Below are 20626 nucleotides of genomic sequence, written 5' to 3'. Positions count from 1 at the left end.
GAGGCAGAGCTGCTAAGAGAGAGCCCTTTAGAATCAGGGAGCTCCAAGCTTGACTCTCAGCTTCCATTTTCTACCTGTGTGACCTTAGACAACTGACTCGACCTCCCAGAGCCTCAGGCGCCAAATGCGTGGCTGCAAGGACTAGAGAGAAATGGGCAGACAGCTCTGTAACGGGCATGCTTTTTATTGGATGTAGGTACCACTTCAGAGGATATTGCCATATGATAGATGAAAGGGGAGAGATGATACCACCGACTCGTCGTGGACAGCACTGTGCCTGCCACCCCTCAGCAGGAAGAATTTGTTTGAGCTGATTCATCCCTCCCTTCAAAGCCAAACGCCAGGCCCAGCTGGTCTGCTCTGGGCAGAACTGAGGTGGGAAGCCAACTCACACTCCGGGCACCGTAATCAAGGGCTCTGCTCGGCTCTGCTTAACTTCCACGTGCACACCAATCACCCAAGACCCTGTTCAAAGGCATCTCGAGAAAAAAATGTATCTGTGTGGTGCTGGATGTGAATAATTCTATTGTGGGGACTGTTTTGCAACATATATAAATTACCGTGTCATTATGGTGTAAAAGTAACAGGCTGCCCTATGTCAATTATAGCTGAATGTTTAAAAAGTAAAACAAAATAAGCTTGAAATAAATAAATGTATTTTTAAAGGCAGATTCTGACTCTGTAGGACTACATTTCTAACCCCCTCCCCAGGCGGGAAGGCCTGTGCTTCTGAGCCAGGGACCACCCTTGGCCTGGCTTCACTGAGGTCACCGTCATCCCACAACCTAAACGACCCAAACCAAGATGAGAATGCAGCCCAGCGCCTCTCATTAGCTGGCTGTTCACTGCTGCTTCCATTAAGTATTCTCAAAACGCCTGCTATGTTCCAGGTCCTGGGAAAACAAAGATACAGACTCCACAGGCCCTGGACTCGGTCAGTTTGCTCCATGTGCTGAGAAGGTGGAGAAGGGGACTGACCATGTTTGAACAGTCACTTCCCACATTTCATCTCATTTAATTCCCCCCAAAGTTCTGTGATACAGCAGCCATTCTCCCCATGTTGGGGAGTAGGGAACTCTAGTGCAGCGGTTCTCAACCTGTGGATCGCGACCCCTGTGGTGGTTGAACGACCCTTTCACAGGGGTCGCCCAAGACCATCAGAAAACACATATACAATTACATATTGTTTTTGTGATTAATCACTATGCTTTAATTATGTTCAATTTGTAACAATGAAAATACATCCTGCATATCAGATATTTACATTATGATTCATAACAGTAGCACAATTACAGTTATGAAGTAGCAACGAAAGTAATTTTATGGTTGGGGGTTCACCACAACATGAGGAACTGTATTAAAGGGTCGCGGCATTAGGCAGGTTGAGAACCACTGCTCTAGTGCAAAGAGTAAGGTGGGGCTGGAGCTTGCAGCCAGGCCTTTTGAATTCCACTGCCTCGTTTAAACTTTACAACCACAAACTTGATTTCACTCTGTTTTTATTTACTCTGAGCTTGACTGTGTCTCTTTAGGTTTAGAGAGTGAACTTGTTTCCCCCTCATACATTTAACTTCTGACGTAAAGAAAAAAACAAAACATATCCTGATGTAATTGAACGAGAAGATGTTTACAACCCTCTTCAAGCCATAGAGCTGCCGGCACACAATTTATGACAGCTGGTAAAGGGGAAATAAAAGGGAGGACCAAGACAGATGTGGCCATGGAAACGCCAGGTTAACGTACGGGTTGACATCCCGACACGGGTGCACTCAGTTGGGTAACTTTTTGGAGACCATTTAACCAGCTAATAAAGATTTACTCCAACTTGCCAGAGCTAGCCTCCTAAGAACAACCCTATAAATTAGAAAGAACGCGGCGTGATAAAGACTCAGTGCGATTATTTAAGGATGGATTGAAGTCGCAGGGGTTACAGAGGCTGTTGTCCGGGAGTCCGGAGGGAGGGAGGGCTGGGAGCCTTTCCCAGGAGCCGCTCCGATGTTGGCTCCCAATCCAGATAAATGCACCCAGATGTTCCCTGAACTTGATCAACTCGCTTCTCAGCATGAATACACAATTGATTGGGCCAAATCATAGCTCGTGCCAGTGAAGGCTGGCTGCATACAGAAATAAAATCAGCCACCTCCCAGCTACTTAGAAGTCTCCGGCTTTAAATACACGGGAGGAAAAACGTGCGCTGCGCTTTAGGGCAAGAGCCAAATTGCACAGCGACCGAGTTATTCCCATCATCGCGACAGCCTCAGCCAATCGCTCCCTTTCTTAATGTGCTGAACGGAGGCAAGTTGGCATCATTAAAAGTATTTTTTTCCCTCCAAAAATACATCATGAAATATGGAGAAACGCGAAAGAGAAGAAGGGGGGCCCACGCTGAAATCTAAATCTGAGCCTGGACTCCTGAGTAATGTCTGTTCCGGGCGCACGCAGTCTGAGGTCCCAAGGAAAGAGGCTGCAGGTGTTGCCTCCTTCGCCCCTTGATGGCCCTGGGTTGGCCTGGACAGGAATAGTTTCCCTTTAATTCAGCTCCTATTTTTCAAGTAGGGCCTCTTTCGTTGAATGATTATCCCCAGAGATCTTAAGAGAGGGAACTTTTTTCACTCTCTAAATAAAAAGCATGCCCACTACAGAGCTATCAGCCCATTTCTATTCACTCTCGCTCGATGAACCACAGTTGTATCATGCCTTTGGTCTTTCTTAAGTACTTAGTCAAGGAGATAATGGATGTTGCACACTTGTTTCCCCTTCCAAAATTTGTCCAGTGTTCCTTCCCTCCTTCCCTCTCCCCCTTCTCCCATCCTTTATTCCCTAACGAAGTCTGGAAGATCATCTGGGATGTTCTGATATGAAAAATCGCCTAAAATGGAAAGGTTAACTCAGCTAGTGCTCCGCCAGCGTCACCAAGAGACCCCTGTTCTTGAACTACAACGTGATGCGTCTTCACACCCATCGACGTCCTTTATCTTCTCTCTGGAGAGAAGGATGTGTACTCAGCCCCAGCGAGTCAGCATGTTCCTCACTCCGTTTTAGCAATTCTGACGCCCAGATGTCTCGTGCCCTCTTAATATCTGGTTCAGACAATCGCCCTCCCCACTGAGAACTGACAGCATGCATTTTTTTTCCTTCTGTGCTGAATCATATTTTGTTCTTTTTTTGAACTTCATGCTTGGAAATTAAACTTTTCTATCTTTGGTTGTTTCTAGTACATGAGGGAGACTTTCTTTCCGTCACAGTGAGTTAATGTGACTTTCCAGAATATGACTTGAGGAGAAAGGGAGTAAATTCTTCATTGACCCCTAAGAATGTCCCCATTTTCACTTCAGAGGAAACTGGCCACCAGTGATTTTAAGGATGAAAGTTGCACTGATGAAGGGGAAGCATATTATTCAAATCAAAGCCCAGTGATTCGAGGATGATCAAAGGTTTCACCTTACACGTCAAGTCAAATCCACTGCTGGCGTTTCTGGCACGCTGTGGTGGAAAACATCCGGAGGCTGAATTCAGACTGGCTGAGAAAGACATGGTGGGATGGATAGCAATGTCAGCTGTGGGCTTGATGCGGAGATGTGGTAGAATATCCACTCACTTTTTAAAATGCTAACTGTGGCCCTGGCTGGGTGGCTGCGTTGGTTAAGCATTGTCCCGGTTGGGGCACATGCCCAGATTGTGGGCCTGATCCCCGGTCAGGGTGCATGCTGGAGGCAACTGATCAATGCTTTTCTCTCTCTCTCTCTCTCTCTCTCTCTCTCTCTCTCCCTCTCCCTCCCTCACTCCCTCCCTTTGGCCTTCCTCTCTCTCTAAAAACCTTAATAAAAAATAATTAAAAATTTAAAATGCTAACTGCGGCATAAGACAATCCACAGTATTTCTGATATATCTACCAGATACATGTACAAAATTTTTTAAGAAAAAAAAAGAGAGAGAAATTCCCAGCACAAAGTAGCAAGTGATCTTCCCCCAAAGCAGTCCCTTTTGTCAAAAAGTTTTACCACACCTGCCGATTCTGATGAATTAATGATTTCTAGGACGGCTGGGTTAAGCTCCAGGGTTGATTAGTAATGTCTGCCACGGATGAAGGATTGGCTATCAGCCCATTTCTATTCACTCTCGCTCGATGAACCACAGTTGTATCATGCCTTTGGTCTTTCTTAAGTACTTAGTCAAGGAGATAATGGATGTTGCACACTTGTTTCCCCTTCCAAAATTTGTCCAGTGTTCCTTCCCTCCTTCCCTCTCCCCCTTCTCCCATCCTTTATTCCCTAACGAAGTCTGGAAGATCATCTGGGATGTTCTGATATGAAAAATCGCCTAAAATGGAAAGGTTAACTCAGCTAGTACTCAGCCAGCGTCACCAAGAGACCCCTGTTCTTGAACTACAACGTGATGCGTCTTCACACCCATCGACGTCCTTTATCTTCTCTCTGGAGAGAAGGATGTGTACTCAGCCCCAGCGAGTCAGCATGTTCCTCACTCCGTTTTAGCAATTCTGACGCCCAGATGTCTCGTGCCCTCTTAATATCTGGTTCAGACAATCGCCATCCTCACTGAGAACTGACAGCATGCATTTTTTTTCCTTCTGTGCTGAATCATATTTTGTTCTTTTTTTGAACTTCATGCTTGGAAATTAAACTTTTCTATCTTTGGTTGTTTCTAGTACATGAGGGAGACTTTCTTTCCGTCACAGTGAGTTAATGTGACTTTCCAGAATATGACTTGAGGAGAAAGGGAGTAAATTCTTCATTGACCCCTAAGAATGTCCCCATTTTCACTTCAGAGGAAACTGGCCACCAGTGATTTTAAGGATGAAAGTTGCACTGATGAAGGGGAAGCATATTATTCAAATCAAAGCCCAGTGATTCGAGGATGATCAAAGGTTTCACCTTACACGTCAAGTCAAATCCACTGCTGGCGTTTCTGGCACGCTGTGGTGGAAAACATCCGGAGGCTGAATTCAGACTGGCTGAGAAAGACATGGTGGGATGGATAGCAATGTCAGCTGTGGGCTTGATGCGGAGATGTGGTAGAATATCCACTCACTTTTTAAAATGCTAACTGTGGCCCTGGCTGGGTGGCTGCGTTGGTTAAGCATTGTCCCGGTTGGGGCACATGCCCAGATTGTGGGCCTGATCCCTGGTCAGGGTGCATGCTGGAGGCAACTGATCAATGCTTCTCTCTCACATATTTATGTTTCTCTCTCTCTCTCTCTCTCTCTCTCTCTCTCTCTCTCTCTCCTTTGCCCTTCCTCTCTCTCTAAAAACTTTAATAAAATACAAAAATAATTAAAAATTTAAAATGCTAACTGAAGCATAAGACAATCCACAGTTTTTCTGATATATCTACCAGATACATGTACAAAAATTTTTAAGAAAAAAAAAGAGAAATTCCCATCACAAAGTAGCAAGTGATCGTCCCCCAAAGCAGTCACTTTTGTCAAAAAGTTTTACCACACCTGCCGATTCTGATGAATTAATGATTTCTAGGATGGCTGGGTTAAGCTCCAGGGGTGATTAGTAATGTCTGCCACGGATGAAGGATTGGACACGGTCCCAAAGGTATGCTATATTTTGCTCTCCTGGTCTGGTCCGATTTGCCATTTACTCTGTCTTGGGAATGTAATAAAGCAGCAAAGCCTTTGAAAGCATCCCACAGAGTCAGGGCATGGGTTAATCTCATGTCTGTTAGAAACAATTAGAGAGCTACAAAAACAATCCAGAATATAAGAGATGACGCTTGCAATGAATAAAACTACAACATATAAAGAGCTCCTAAGGTCAATAAGGAAAAGACAAAGCTGAGTAGAAAACAATGGCAACAGCAACTTATACTAGAAGGGACACAGATCAGCCATCAACATTTTGAAAAGGTGTTTCAGGAACTGCAATTTAAAAAATAAAAAAGCTGTATCATCAAGTTATAAATGTTTTTGTGGGGATGTGGAGCATTCTACACTGCCATCAGAAGTGAACGTTTTTTGCAAAGTGGGTTTGGAGGTATCTGCTGCTCTGATTTCAGATGCATCTCCTCGACCTCCACCCTTACCCTCACGCCTACATTTGAACATTTCTGAAATCCAGATCCATCTTAAAATTGTTGGCACTTTAAAAGCTGAGTAGAAAACAATGGCAACAGCAACTTATACTAGAAGGGACACAGATCAGCCATCAACATTTTGAAAAGGTGTTTCGGGAACTGCAATTTAAAAAATAAAAAAGCTGTATCATCAAATTATAAACATTTTCGTGGGGATGTGGAGCATTCTACACTGCCATCGGAAGTGAACGTTCTTTGCAAAGTGGGTTTGGAGGTATCTATCTGCTGCGCTGATTTCAGATGCATCTCCTCGACCTCCACCCTTACCCTCACGCCTACATTTGAACATTTCTAAAATCCAGATCCATCTTAAAATTGTTGGCACTTTAAGATTTTAAATGACAGTACCCTTTTATGTAATGATGTTTACTTTGAATTTATATTAGTTCACACAAACACTCCATCCATGCTTTTGTTCCGGCCCTCCGGTCCAGTTTAAGAACCCATTGTGGCCCTCAAGTCAAAAAGTTTGCCCACCCCTGGTCTAGGGGCTTCAAATGTACTCTTCATTCCTGCTATTTCGTTCAGTTTCAACTTTTTATTCTGGAGTAATTATAGATGCACACAAAGTGGCAAAGATAGTTAAAAGAGGTCCCGTGTACCCATCCCCCAGTTTCTCCCAATGGTTACATCTTACACAACTTTAATATAGTATCAAAACCAGGAAATTGGCATTGGTACAATGTAGGAATGTGTATAATTCCATGTCATTTTATCATGTACTAGAGGCCAGATGCATGAAATTCGTGCAAGGGGCTTGGCCCTCGCAGCCCCGGCTTCGTCCGGAAGGTCATCTGGAAGAATGTCCAGAAGGTCGTTCAGCTATCCGGTCTAATTAGCATATTACACTTTTATTATTATAGACTAGAGGCCCAGTGCACAAATATTCATGCACTCAGGGATCCCTCAGCCTGGCCTTTGCCTTCTCGCAGTCTGGAAGCCCTCAGGGGATGTCCAACTGATGGCTTAGAGCAGGCCTAAGCTGCAGTCCGGCCTCCTTCTGCAGGAGGCGACTGGCAGGCCAATCAGGGGACTGTGAGCGGCGGGCCCCATCCCCCCATCACCCCTCTGCTGCTGTTGGTCCCCACCGCCCCAACCCATCGCTGTCCTCTCCCTCTGCCCACTGGCATGTGCCTTGGCTGGCCCCGTTCCCCCACCGACCCATTGTTCTGCCGTTCAGTTGATTTGCATATTACACTTTTATTATATAGGATGTAGTTTTATGAAACTACCATCATAAAATAGAGAACTATTCCATCATCACAAAGATTTTTCTGCCCTAGCCAGTTTTCTCAGTGGTTAGAGCATCGGCCCTTGGACTGAAAGGTCGAAGGTTTGATTCTGATCAAGGGCACATATCTTGGTTGCAGGCTCGATCCCCCATCCAGTTGGGGCACATGTGGGAGGTAACCAATCAATGTCTCTCTCACATCGATGTTTCTCTCTCTCTCTCTCTCTCTCTCTCTCTCCCCTCTCTAAAAATCAATGGAAAAATATACTCGGGTGACGGTTAATAAAAAAAAAAAGATTTTTTTAATGACACCCTTTCCAGTCACACCTTGCTCTCTCCACCCAGCCCTGATCCCTGGGATCCACTATTTTGTTCTCCATGCCTACAATTATTTTGACTAGTAAAACACAGCAGCTTTCTTTGAAAAGCATTAAAAAATAAGATGATGGGAGCTTAATGGATGAATGGATGGATGAATAGATGGATAGATGGAGTTATAAAGTAAATACAACAAAATGTTAATTATAGAATCTGGGTGAAGGTTATATGTTTCTTCACTGTACAACCCTTTACATTTGTCTGTATGTTTGAATTTTTCATAGATGCAATGTTGGAACAAAATCAGCCTAAGTGTCCAGCAATAGGGGAATGGAAAAGTAAATTATAGGATATTTCTACAATGGATTCCACTACAGCATTTAAAATGAAGGAACTGAATAGACATATAATAATATGGATAAGTTTCAAAACTAGTATATGAGGAAGTTCATGTTGTGACCCAACCATAAAATTATTTTCGTTGCTACTTCATAACTGTAATGTTGCTACTGTTATGAATAATAATGTAAATATCTGATATGCAGGATGGTCTTAGGCGACCCCTGTGAAAGGGTCGTTCGACCGCCAAAGGGATCGCGACCCACAGGTTGAGAACCACTGCAATAGAAGATATTGGCTCAAAATTATACCTCAGAAAAGTGTGTCACTGTATACACATGTCCTCTTACAGTTTCTTAAATTATGGCCACATTTGTCAATTACTTTACTTTGAAAAGCACGGTACTTCGGGGAGCGTACACATTATCCTGCAACGACCTCAATCGATGCTGCCTTTGGATGTTTACAGGTCCCATGACAGCATCAGTAAATGAGGAAGCAATACATTGAACACGCACTTTGTAATTCTTCCTGGGAGTAGGCCCTTACCATGGCAAATGCTGGTTATCATTGTAAATAAAACTTGTTAAGCCACTTTAAAATGGAATAGAGTGAGAGCCTGGGCTGTGTAGTCAACAGACATACCCAAAACAAATAGTGTGTTTTTTAAAATATATTTTTATTGATTTCAGAGCGAGAGCGAGAGAGAGAGAGAGAAACATCAATGATGAGGGAGAATCATCCATCTGCTGCCTCCTGCTCGCCCCACACTGGGGATCAAGCCTGCAACCCAGGCATGTGCCCTGACCCGGAATCCAACTGTGACCTCCCGGTTCATAGGTCGACACTCAACCACTGAGCCACACCAGCCTCACTGGACAAATATTTTTTTAAACAAACAAAACTTCTCATGCTTTTCTGTCACAGAATGTAAGACAGCGTTACCTCTGGTGAGGAGAAACGAGTCTGGGAGTATTCTATTTCTTCATCTGGGTGGTTGTGGCAAAAGCACTCACTTTATAATCATCCATTGAACCTTTCACATGTTCTTTGGTTTTATTTCACAATAAAAGAAGTGTCCCGAATTTGTGAAAATTAGGACTGGTGGCTTGGACTCAGTTTCTAGCTGCAGCATCCTATGTGAACTTGAAAACTACTACATATCAAGTTCTTTGGATGGAGAGGAAACGGACAGGCTCAGGAAAACTGTGAAATGACGCAAACGTGGCTCCCCTCGTGCCGGAGAGCATCACCCGGGAAATGCACGTGAAATGTTTGAATGAAATGGTTTCCTGAAAGGTAGGTAGAAGGGACCCTTATATCTACATTATAATTCTATATAGAATTTACAATATTCATGTAACTAAACAATAAATGCATTAGCTAGAATCTACGTCCCACAATGTGAATTATAAATTTGGCTAAAAATATTGGAGACTGGAGAATCTTCTCATGGAGAAATGGAATCCCCATCCATTTGGTGCCACCTTGTTTGCAGGCTTATGCAGTTTTTCATAAGTAAAAAAAAAAAAAAGATGTAGCTCAGGATCTTTTTCTCACAGATGGTATATCTCATGGACTTGCAAAAAGTTATACATGAAAAGATCCTCACAAATCATCCAGTCCACCCCGCCATTCTATCATGTAGAAGAAGGGAAGGAGGGAGAGTTTGATCTCCCCGAAGGAAAGATTACCCCCCAAAGACTTGGAGATAAAGAAAAATAATAGAGTTGTCGGAGAGGTTTCACTCTCCCCACGGTCTTGATAGATATTTGTCAACTCTTATCAGGATGGCTTGTCAGTCTAATGCTTTGTTCTTCCCTGAAAAACAAGGAGCTACTAGACCGCAGCACAGAGGCAATGATTAGATGGAACCTCCAGGTCCTAAATCCTTACAGGACAGGGCGATGGCACAGGATAAATCAGGCGGGATGCGAAAGACCTACCATCTGATGAGAAAATATTTATTGTGCATCACTGTTGTATCACTTCAGGATACTGAGGTGGGGGTGCACAGAGGTGAGAAGTAAATCCACCTTACAGAAAATGAAATTTCAAAGAAAACATATGCATAACTCATGCAGGAAAAAAAAGAATTTCAAGTCTTGGAACAGTTATAAACTTACTTCACACAATGCCTTTGAAGACTAATAAGGACAACAAGAACAACAGCCCACCACTGAGTTCACAAAACAATTTTTAGAGAGGTGTGTTTTTTGATAATACAAAACAAACATCAATTGAGCACCCTGATGGTATTTTTGCACAACCTATTCTTATATTGCTTGTCAGTGATATACAGAGAAAAGTCCCTTCTGGTGTTTGATTACATGACATTGGCAAATTCCTATAGGACAACCACTTAACAAGGTGTAAAGATGATGTGAGTCTACTTGAGTCACCTAGGAGGTTCATTATAGGTATTAAGGAATCTCTTTGTCAAAACTCTGTTTTACATGTGACTAGTATATTTAGGACTCTCTGATGTCTATAATAAAAAAGAGCTATAAAGAACCATGTGTGGACCCAGGTAGTAGGAGGGTTGAGAGAAAGTAGCTTGGGGGGTCTAAGAAGTCAAAAGATTATATGTATAGGGAGCAGTGCCATAAATATAATAAGACAGCTGGATGGATGGATAGATGGATGGATGGATGGACGGATGGACAGATGAAGGGATGGAGAGACCTAGCTCAAGGAGTAGGTCACCCAAGGTAATAAATACATAAGAACCCAAGTGTCAAAGAGTCAACTGGCTTCTAGGATCTGGGAAAAGTCAAGGGTTGGTTCACTCACTCCAGGAAAGAGGAAGCATAGCCAAGAACAGTGATGCAATTAGGCCATGGACAGTACTAAGAGGTGAAGTTTTCAAATCTGAGAATTTCACTCTTGGATGAAAAACACTCAGTGGCACCCCATTTTCCCTAGGAGACAGGCCTAGTGCTTACCATGGCTGTTTTTGGTCAGTTCCTTCTCGGAGCAGATCTTGAGGCCAGGATTCTAGTGCATGTTATTAAGGGAGCGCTTTCAAGAGACTGGAGGACCAGAGAGGGAGAAGAGATACGGAAGGGTGAAGTTCCAGGTCATTTCTGTCCTATCTCCAGCCTGACGCTGCAGGGAGCTGTGCAACATAAGGTGCACCTCAAAGTTTGCTTGGTTGCAAGACAAGGGGACTAGGTGTCTGTGCTCCCCACCAGTCAGTCATGGGCTATTGGCCACTCAAGGGGATGTAAACTCAGTTCTCAGTATAGTGTGGTAGCTCCAATAGACCAAGAGTAACCCTCCGATGAAGACCACAAATGCCAGCCATTAGTGGCAAGGCACACAGAAGCTGGGGGATGTAGGCACAGAATGAATAAAAAGGATGTGAGAGGGCAAAGCAAATGTTTGCTACAACAGTGATCTGCAAGGCCAGCATGATCTAGCCCCTCCTGACCTCGCCACCCTCATCTTTCCCCAAGCTCTTTGTATTAGTCAAGGTTCTCCGAGGAAGCAGAACCAATATAAAGAGATGTATTATAAGGAATTGGTTCACATGATTATGGAGACTAAGAAGTCCCATGCTCTTCCATCAGCAAGCTGGAGACCAGGAGAGCTGGTGGTGTAGTGCCAGTTCAGTCTGATGGTCTGAGAGGCCATGGAGCTAATGGTGTAAGTTCCCGTCTGAGTGCAAGAGAAAGCCGATGTCCCAGCCCAAAAACAGTTAAGCAGAAAGCAATTCTCCCTTCTTCCTCCTTCTTAGTCTATGCAGGCCTCCAACTGATTAGAAGAGGCCCACCCAACATTAGGGAGAGCAATCTGCTTCACTCAGTCTACTGATTCAAATGTTAATCTCACCCAGAAACACTCACAGACATATCTAGAGTAATGTTACGCCAAATACCTGGGCATCCATGGCTCAGTCAAGTCGATACACATTAACCATCACAATCCCCTTGGCCTCCATACACAAGTCCCAGGCTCAGTGCACAATGTATGAACGCAGACAAAGATGCTCCAAGAATAAAGAAGGTGATGCTGGCCAGTTAGATTCTGAACCCTGAAAGTAGGGCCAGAGAAAGTCTAAAATGATCTCATTCCAAAAAGTAGTTAGTTGTTCTTATGTGTTTTCTCCCAGTGAGTGTTGTCTTTTAAAGCACAATCTGGCTTTTTATTTTACCGAGAAGTCAAAGGAAGGGATAGAGGCCTTACGCCACAGCATACTTTCTTAGAGGAGACTGTATCATCCCCACGTGGGTGAAAACTGGGTCTCACGGGGGTGGGGTAGGTGCAAAACAATCTTGCACTTTTAATGCATAAAGCGCAGGTATACATACAGTACATGAACAGATACATAGTATATCTATGGTGTTAACACTTCTTGGGAGAAAATTAGGAAAAATGTCTAAAAAGGATTGGGGTGTGGGAGGAAAAATATTTTAAGAAAAGTTTAAGAAACATTGTTCTAAAACCATACATATCTAAAAGGTGACGGCCACACCTTCTCTGTCTAATATCTCCTGACGAGTACCGAGGGACCCAGATGCTCAGAACTGTCCAGAGGTCACACAAGGGTTAGTGAAAGAGCCTGGCATGGACCACAGTGTTTTATATCCTAGACCCGTGGTCGGCAAACTGCGGCTCGCGAGCCACATGCGGCTCTTTGGCCCCTTGAGTGTGGCTCTTCCACAAAATACCAGGTGCGGGCGCGCACGTACAGTGCGACTGAAACTTCGTGGCCCATGCGCAGAAGTCGGTTTTCGGCCTGGGCGAGTCTATTTTGAAGAAGTACTGTTGATATTTGGCTCTGCTGACTAATGAGTTTGCCAACCACTGTCCTAGACCAATGTATGTTCCACTTTTTAAAAAAACAAAAAACACAAAAATAGATGTATCTGTGAGCAGGGCCCAAGTCTCCACATCTCTTTAGCCCATGTTCCCCGCCGAGATGATGCTTGGAAATAAATGATCTATGGGATAAAATGGGTGACTCTGGGGTCCTTAGGAAGAGCTATGTTGTCCTAGTGGTGTGACTAGAAACAGGCGGAGGAGACAGAGAACAGCTGGAGCGTCAGGGCAAAAGTGCGTCAGGGAACAGGAGGAATAAATATGGTGTAGGAAACAGGAATTCTTTCTGACTCCCACCTATCCGTCATGCCCCAATTTGGATTTTTGAACTGCTGCTTAAAATCCATCTGGAGCAGATAGGACAGACAAAATGATAAAAGAAAAAAAAATCTTGTGAAAGATACTAAGATTGTATTTATCATCCGATAATTCAGTGACATTAGACTCACCTGTGTGGCTGTCAGTTAGCGTCACAATTTCCCCCAGGGTCTGTTTCTTTCACTCCTTCATTCACTCACTCACTGAGCCACAGTCAATCATTTAATGAGCATCTACTATGTGGCAGGCGTTTTCTGGGGCATTGGAGTTGGCGGTGGGGAAGCACTGACATACAGCAATAAAAATCAGAGTTGGTCCTAACTCCAGGCAAAGTTCAAATTTCGCAGTGGATCTAAGACTCTAAGACAAGCCCACATTTTAATAAAATTACCCTCCACGCCATGGCTGGCACGTGAGGAGCATACTTTCTGACTATGTGGGAGGGAAATGGCCCGTGTCATGCACCCAGGTTCCACTCAGCTCTGGCAAGCTTTCTCTCTCTCTCTCTCTCTCTCTCTCTCTCTCTCTCTCTGGCAAGCTTCTTAATCCATGTTTAAAGGCAGGCGGGACTAAAGGAAATTGCAAGAACAAAAAAGGAAAATGCAAAATAAATAAAGAAATAAATACAACTTCTAACTGGCTGACTCTAATCTCCCTGCTGCGACTGTATCACCGAGTTGGCAGCTTGTCCCTTGTGGTTGCTAGGCAACCATGTACAGCAAGGCGAATGTGTCAGCTGCAGTTGATGCTGAGGTTTGCTTCTCCTGGTGTGAGTCTCTTGGTGTCTGAGGCTGAACTCTGGCTTGACCTCACCCTTGAAGGGTCTGGGATGACCCCTCCAGCCAGCCCCACAACAAGCCTGTGACCTCCTGCTTAAAGCTGCCTCCTGGGCGAGTTCCTGATAAAACTTCATCCCTTAGTCAACAGCAGAGCACTCTGGCTGTGAATTGGCTGAAAAGACTCCAACGATCGATCCAGGACAAGTCTTCCGAGCCCCTCAGGTACATCAGAGCAGGGGTGCGAGTGGAGACAGGAGAAGCGGAAGGCTGGCATTCTCCTTTCCGGGCGTGCGGCACACTGAGGGAACCTCACTCCGACCTGTCTTTGATTGTGTCGCTGTCGAAGCCTGCAGAGCATGGGCTTTGCAGACAGACAGACTGAGTCTGACTGTTACCTAGAAGTTGTGCAACTTAAAGGACATCGCTCAGCCCCTCTGTACCTGGTTCCTCATTTCTAAGGTGGAGATGACACTGCTTCTATGGCAGGGTCATTGATAGGCATTTCTGGAGCCAACACATATAAAATGTTCAACGCGATGCCTGGTGTCCAGTTAGTGCCCCCAGCCATTGAGCCATTGCTTACAGGCTTCCGAGAAGAGCTCGGAGGCATCCAGAGACGACTGGAGCTGGGAAGAAGCTAGCGATCTCTGAACCTTCTCAGGCCTCCAGTGGAATCTGAGGAAGGAGAAGAGTCAGAGTGATGTGCCCGAAGCCACGCGGCTGGTGCTGAAACTAGGCCTCGGTGGCCACCACACAACTTCACCAGGTGGGATAGGAAAGAGCTCTCCTGTTTTAAACGCATCTTGCAGGCAAATGGGTGCCAGTGTTTTTGTTGGGTAATCAGCACTCAGCGGACACAGCTACCCAGAAAACAGCCTATTCTTTCTGAGCAAGTGTCATGTGCTTCAGGCAGGGTTAACGTCTTATGGAAAAGATCTTGGCACTTCCCTGGCATCTGACAGAATCTTCTGTCACCTTTAGAAGAAAATTCACCCTCCCTACGTGGCATCTACGACTTGCCTTGGCCTGGATACTGCTCCAACTTCAGTGCAACTCTTTACCCCAACCTACTGGTTTTTCTGCTGACCCCCAAACATGCCAGGGAGGCTGCTGCCACAGGGCCTTTGCACATGCCACTGCCTCTGCTGGGAACACAGATATCCACACGGCTCCCTCCTTCACTTTCTTCAGGCCATTGCTTGAAGAATGTGATCTCATCATCCAGGCCTTGCTTGATTCTCGTATTTCATATTGCAACCCTCTCTGTCAAGCACTCTCTCTCCCCCTTCCTTGCTGTAGGACTTGTCACCGCCTGACACCTTACCTGTATGTGTTTGTTTGTTTGTTTGTTTGTAGTCTGTGCCCTGCCATCCAGGCCTTGCTTGATTCTCGTATTTCATATTGCAATCCTCTCCGTCAAGCACTCTCTATCCCCCTTCCTTGCTATAGGACTTGTCCCTGCCTGACACCTTACCTGTATTTGTTTGTTTGTTTGTTTGTTTGTTTGTAGTCTGTGCCCTGCTCCACCACAGCCCTGGAGCTCCAGGAGAGCAGCGGTTTTTGGCTTTGGTTCATTGCTGTATGCCAAGTGCCTAGAACTGCCTCTGGACCCCATTAAGTGCTCAACAGACACTTTCTGACTACATGACACCTCTGTCTTTTGTAGGGGGTTCCCTCTGCCCTGCCCTTCCCCACTTCCTAATGCCTACTCCCCCATCATGAGGCAGCAGTTAGCACCCTCTCCTTCTGGAAACCCCATCCTCACCTCCTCCGACTGGAATGAGGACCTTGCCATGTGGGCCCATAGAGCCCTGCCCTTCTTCCTGCATAGCTGCCCTCAAATTGCATCACAACTATTTGTTTGCCTGGTGTCCTGGCAGAGGTGCGGCTGCTTCTACAAAAGGAGGCTCAATGAAATAAAAAGAGGGTCTTCTTTGACAGCTTCTCTGCGTGGTTTTCAGAAACCAAGCTCCCTGCACCTCCCTCCTAACCCCAAAGCCTCATACTGTCTTCCCCTCTGGACTGAGACACTTAAGAGCAGGGCCTGTTTGTAATTCATATTTATAAACCTAGAATACAGTGTGATTCCTGGCACAGGGGATGCTGGCACAAAACTGTCACTCAAATGGTAAGAGCCAACACGTGCTGAGTGCTTGCTCACAGCCATGGATCGGTCGTCAGGGTTCCTTGGCCTTGCACTCCTGACTTCTGGCGCAGGATAATTCTCTGCTGGGGGATATCCTGTGCATTCTAGAGTGTTTAGCAGCATCCCTGGCCTCTACACACATGCCAATAGCACACACCTACTCTGCTCCAAGTCTGCAAAGTCATGCCCCCTCACCCAGCTGTCCCTGCCAGGCAAGCCTTGGCACAGCCCTCAGGTTCCCTTTAAAATCATCTCACTGCTCCTCACACTCAATGTGCCTGACTCGCCAGGGCACCGAGCCCTGAGGGTCTGAGTGCTTTCATGTCCAAAGTCTTCGGATACACGAAGCCAACCATGTGGGGGACAGTGCCAGAGGCTTCCCCAGGGCAGGGGCTTCCAGAATGTGGGCAGCCCTTGATGCCAACCAAACCAGGCTCAATAGAAGAGCATGAGCCGAGCCCGGTGGAGAGGTCTCAGGGGTGTTTTCAGAATGGCATGAGTGTCTCCTTACAAGAAATAAGAAGATGCCCTACAAGTCACCTTCTCCAATGCTCTTCCTTTTGGTAGCTACCAAAGCAGAACTGTTCCAGCGGCTATGTCTCCTGCTATGATTACCCCATGTTTAAAATAATGACCAGATCATTTTCCCACAGCCATTTCATCCAATGAGCCCAAACAGGACTATTAAGGAATTGCAAGGTCTTGCAGGAACTCTCTTCTGACCTTGGGCATAGTTAGCCAGGCTGACTCAGAGAAAAATAAGACCCTCTTTCATTGTTAGAGAGACAGTTCTGCAGCTTCTTCTCCAAGTAGGGTGACCCCAATGTGGCAAAACAAACTCTTTTGTTTTGTTTTGTTTATCCTCACACAAGGATACTTTTTCCACTGATCTTTAGAGAGAGTAGAAGGGAGGAAGGCAGGGGAGGAGAGAGAGAAACATCAATGTGAGAGACACACACATCGATTGGTTGCCTCCCGTATGTACCCCGAATGGGGCCAAGGATTGAACCTGTAACCCAGGCACATGCCCTTGACTAGGAATTGAACCCACGACCCTTTTGTGTGTGGGCCAATGCTCTAACCACTGAGAACACTGGGCAGGGCGAGAAGAACCACTCTTCATGGATGATAATTGATCAGCTGTGCACCCAGACACAACTGCCTGCTATGCCCACAGGAGGGGGAGGTGCTGTGTGTGTGTGTGCAGATGTGCATGTGACTTTCTGTGATTCTCCACAATGAAGCAATGTTAGCTCCTCTTAAGCAAAATGCTCAGCTTCACTAAAATGCAAGGAAAAGGTGATAATAGACAGAACACAATCAACTGTGCTTTTAAATATGTTTTTCTTAAAAGCCAGATTCATGAGTACACAAATGGGAATAGTGAAGGCCACATTGAGATAAGGAAGAATGAGGAAACAATTGCACATTCAGATACTGAAATGCATGCTAAAGATGTAATAATTATGATGATAAATAAGTACATGTAAGAATTGTCAAAAAGATCAATAAATCAAAATATGTATATCCAAAACAAATACCACACTTTCTCTTGTTCATTCACTCTCCCTCCTCTTTCTTGTACTCACATGAGTGGTCACGCACGAGTGTGCGCACAAACACACAAACACACACACACACACACACACACACACACACACACACACACAATAAACCTGGTATTGCAAGTCAATAGGGAGAGGAAGGTTTATCAATCAGTGCACACACAGGAAAACAGAAAGCACCCAAGGTATTTCAAACAGAGAGATTTAATACAGGGAGTTGATTACACATGTATACAAAAACCAGAAGAACAAAGGGGAGTAAGCCATGTTGCCCACAGATGAACACTACCTCGTCTACTGCTGGAGGATTAAAACAGGGAAGGGGTACTATAGGAGTCTGCATTCCTGCTGATGCTGTTGCCACAAGCAGAAAACTAGCTTTCACATTTTTCCCACCTGGCAATCCTATGTGACTGCCTCCCATGGGCAGAAACTAACACCAGGACCTCTGGGAAATGTAGTTTTCAGATTCTCAGCTGTGGTGGGATAGAGAATATACAAGAACGGGTATGGATGCTGAGAGTCAACAGACAATACATGGCACTGACGAGTTATTTGACAATGCGTTAAAAAACAATTGGTTAGAAATTGAGCAGAATCAAATATTTTCACTCTGTGCTGTATAGCAAAATAAGTTCCAAATGCTACAAAGAGTAAAACACATACTGTCCATAAGAGCTCAAAGATAGAAAAGGAAACAGCAACAACAAAACAAAGAACATAATAAAGAACATAATGAAAAAATCTATTTAATGGTGTCAGAGGACTTTCTAGATAATGAAGCAATGAAGGAATCACAAAAGATAAAAAAATCATCTATTGAACTAAAAAAATCTAATTGTCAGAAAGGTGCTTCATAAAGTTAGGAACCAAGTAATCTGGAAGGTATATTTACAATGTATATTGAGCTGAAAACTGAACAGGTTACCCAGTGAAGGTGAAGCTATACATACTCAGTAACTCCACAATTCCACTGGAGAAACATGTGCACATGGAGAAAAGGGATGAATGTCAGTATACACATTCATGTGGATGAGTATCAACTTGGGGTGAAATAAGCCACAGAAGTATATTTAGATCATTAGTCCATTTATACAAAGCTCAAAACTAGATAAAACAAACTTGGTTTTCAGAGATGCATGAATGGGTGGTAAAACTATAAGGAAAATCAAATAAATGATTACCACAAATGTCAGAATTATGGTTACCTCCAAAGAAGAAAAACATGCATAGGGGGACACCCAGGAGATTTCTAAGGTGCAGAAATGTCTTAGTTCACAAACTGGATGGTGAATAAGTGTTTATTGCATTATAATAATGGTGGTTTAAATGATACATACCCATACTTTTGATATATGTCACAATAAGATTGAAAAATAAATTCAGACATAAAGAAAATTCAAAAATAAAATGTTATGAATAAATATTCAACAACATTTTAGATCGAAGAATTGCAAATTTAAAAAATGAGGTGAAAAAATTAATCCAATTAACAAAGCTTCTAAACCTCATAATTATCATTATTAGCATGGGTGTCAGGAAAAATCTCATTTTCTTAGTGGGAATATAACTTGGTTAACATTTTCTGGAAAGCAATTTGGCAATGTATATCATGGGCCTTTAAAAATATATATGCCTTAGGGGAAGCAACTAGAAACTTGGGTAAAAGTTGTGTTTAAAAGAGTGGTCGCCCTAGCTGGTGTGGCTCAGTTGGTTGGGCAGAGTCCTGACACCGAAAGATTGCTTCTTTGGTTTGATTCCTGGTCATGGCATATGCCCAGGTTTCGGGCTCGATCCCTGGTAGAGATCATGAAGGAGGCAGCCGATCACAGTTTCCCTTTCAAGTTGATGTTTTTGTTTTTGTTTTTTTCCTCTCTCTCTCCCTCTTCCTTTCTCCCTCTCTAAAAATCAATAAAAAATTCTTTTAAAAAATTTGTGGTCATCTTTGCATTTTTATAATAGTGGAAAATTTAGAAACAGTATGGAAGTAAGTAAATCATGGCAGATAGAATGGAGGATTACACAGCATTTAATGATGATTAAAAAGAGAGTGTCGTTATCGTAGAAAAATGCTTATGTGTATTATTTAGTCAGAAAGGCAAACTACAAAACTTTATAGCCAATATGATCCCATCTATTTTTCTTAAAAGCAAGCATAAAGGAAGGAAACAAAACATCAACGGCAGTTGTGCATTGGTGTCAAGATTATGGATATTTGTTTTTCTTCATTTTTCTATATTTTCCAATTTCCTAAAATAAACACTTATTACTTTTATGATAGGGCAGGAAGGGTGGTGGAATTCAATGAAAAATAAAAGTCCAGGTTGACTCATGTTCTCTTCCTGCTCTGTCATATTACACTGCACCCCAGCTTTCGGCTTGGCATCATTCCAAAAACATTCCCTTGTGGCAAGGAGGCGGGAGGTCAGGTCATTTCCAATGACCATTCTTCATTTCTACCTCGACTTATGTTGTGATACAGAGGGGGGAATTAACACTTGCTGAGTGTAGTCTTGGGCACCAGTTTATTCCTCCATGTCATCCCTGTGGGACAGGAAATATTATCCTCGTTTTAAGGTTGAAGAAACGGAGGCCCAGTGGCTCAAGGCACTCTCTCCGGAGCACACAGCCAGTCAATGGCAAGGAGGTACGTGTGATCCCTGAGTTGTTTCTCTAAATTCCCTTCCTTCCAATCTGATGAGCCACACATTCAAGTGTTCCATCACAGCCTTAACAACCGGGCCTGTGGATCAGTCTGCCTGGGCTGAGGGACAGCCTCCACTCACCAGCGATGGGACTGAGGGTAAGTTTCCTTTAACTTCTTGGTGCCTCAGTTTCCTCATCAGTAAAATGGGAATAAGAATGGTGTCTTTCTCATAAGGTTGGGAATAAACAACAGGATGCATGTAAAGTGCTTAGGACAGTTCCTGGTGCTCAGTAAAAGTTAGCCATCATGGTTCTCTCTCATGGGGTCTGATTCGAGTTCCTTTACACCCTCACTCCC

The sequence above is a fragment of the Myotis brandtii genome, unplaced genomic scaffold (genome assembly GCF_000412655.1).
Source record: "Myotis brandtii unplaced genomic scaffold, ASM41265v1 scaffold363, whole genome shotgun sequence".
Lineage (NCBI taxonomy): Eukaryota > Metazoa > Chordata > Mammalia > Chiroptera > Vespertilionidae > Myotis > Myotis brandtii.
Note: the sequence above shows the minus strand (reverse complement) of the source record.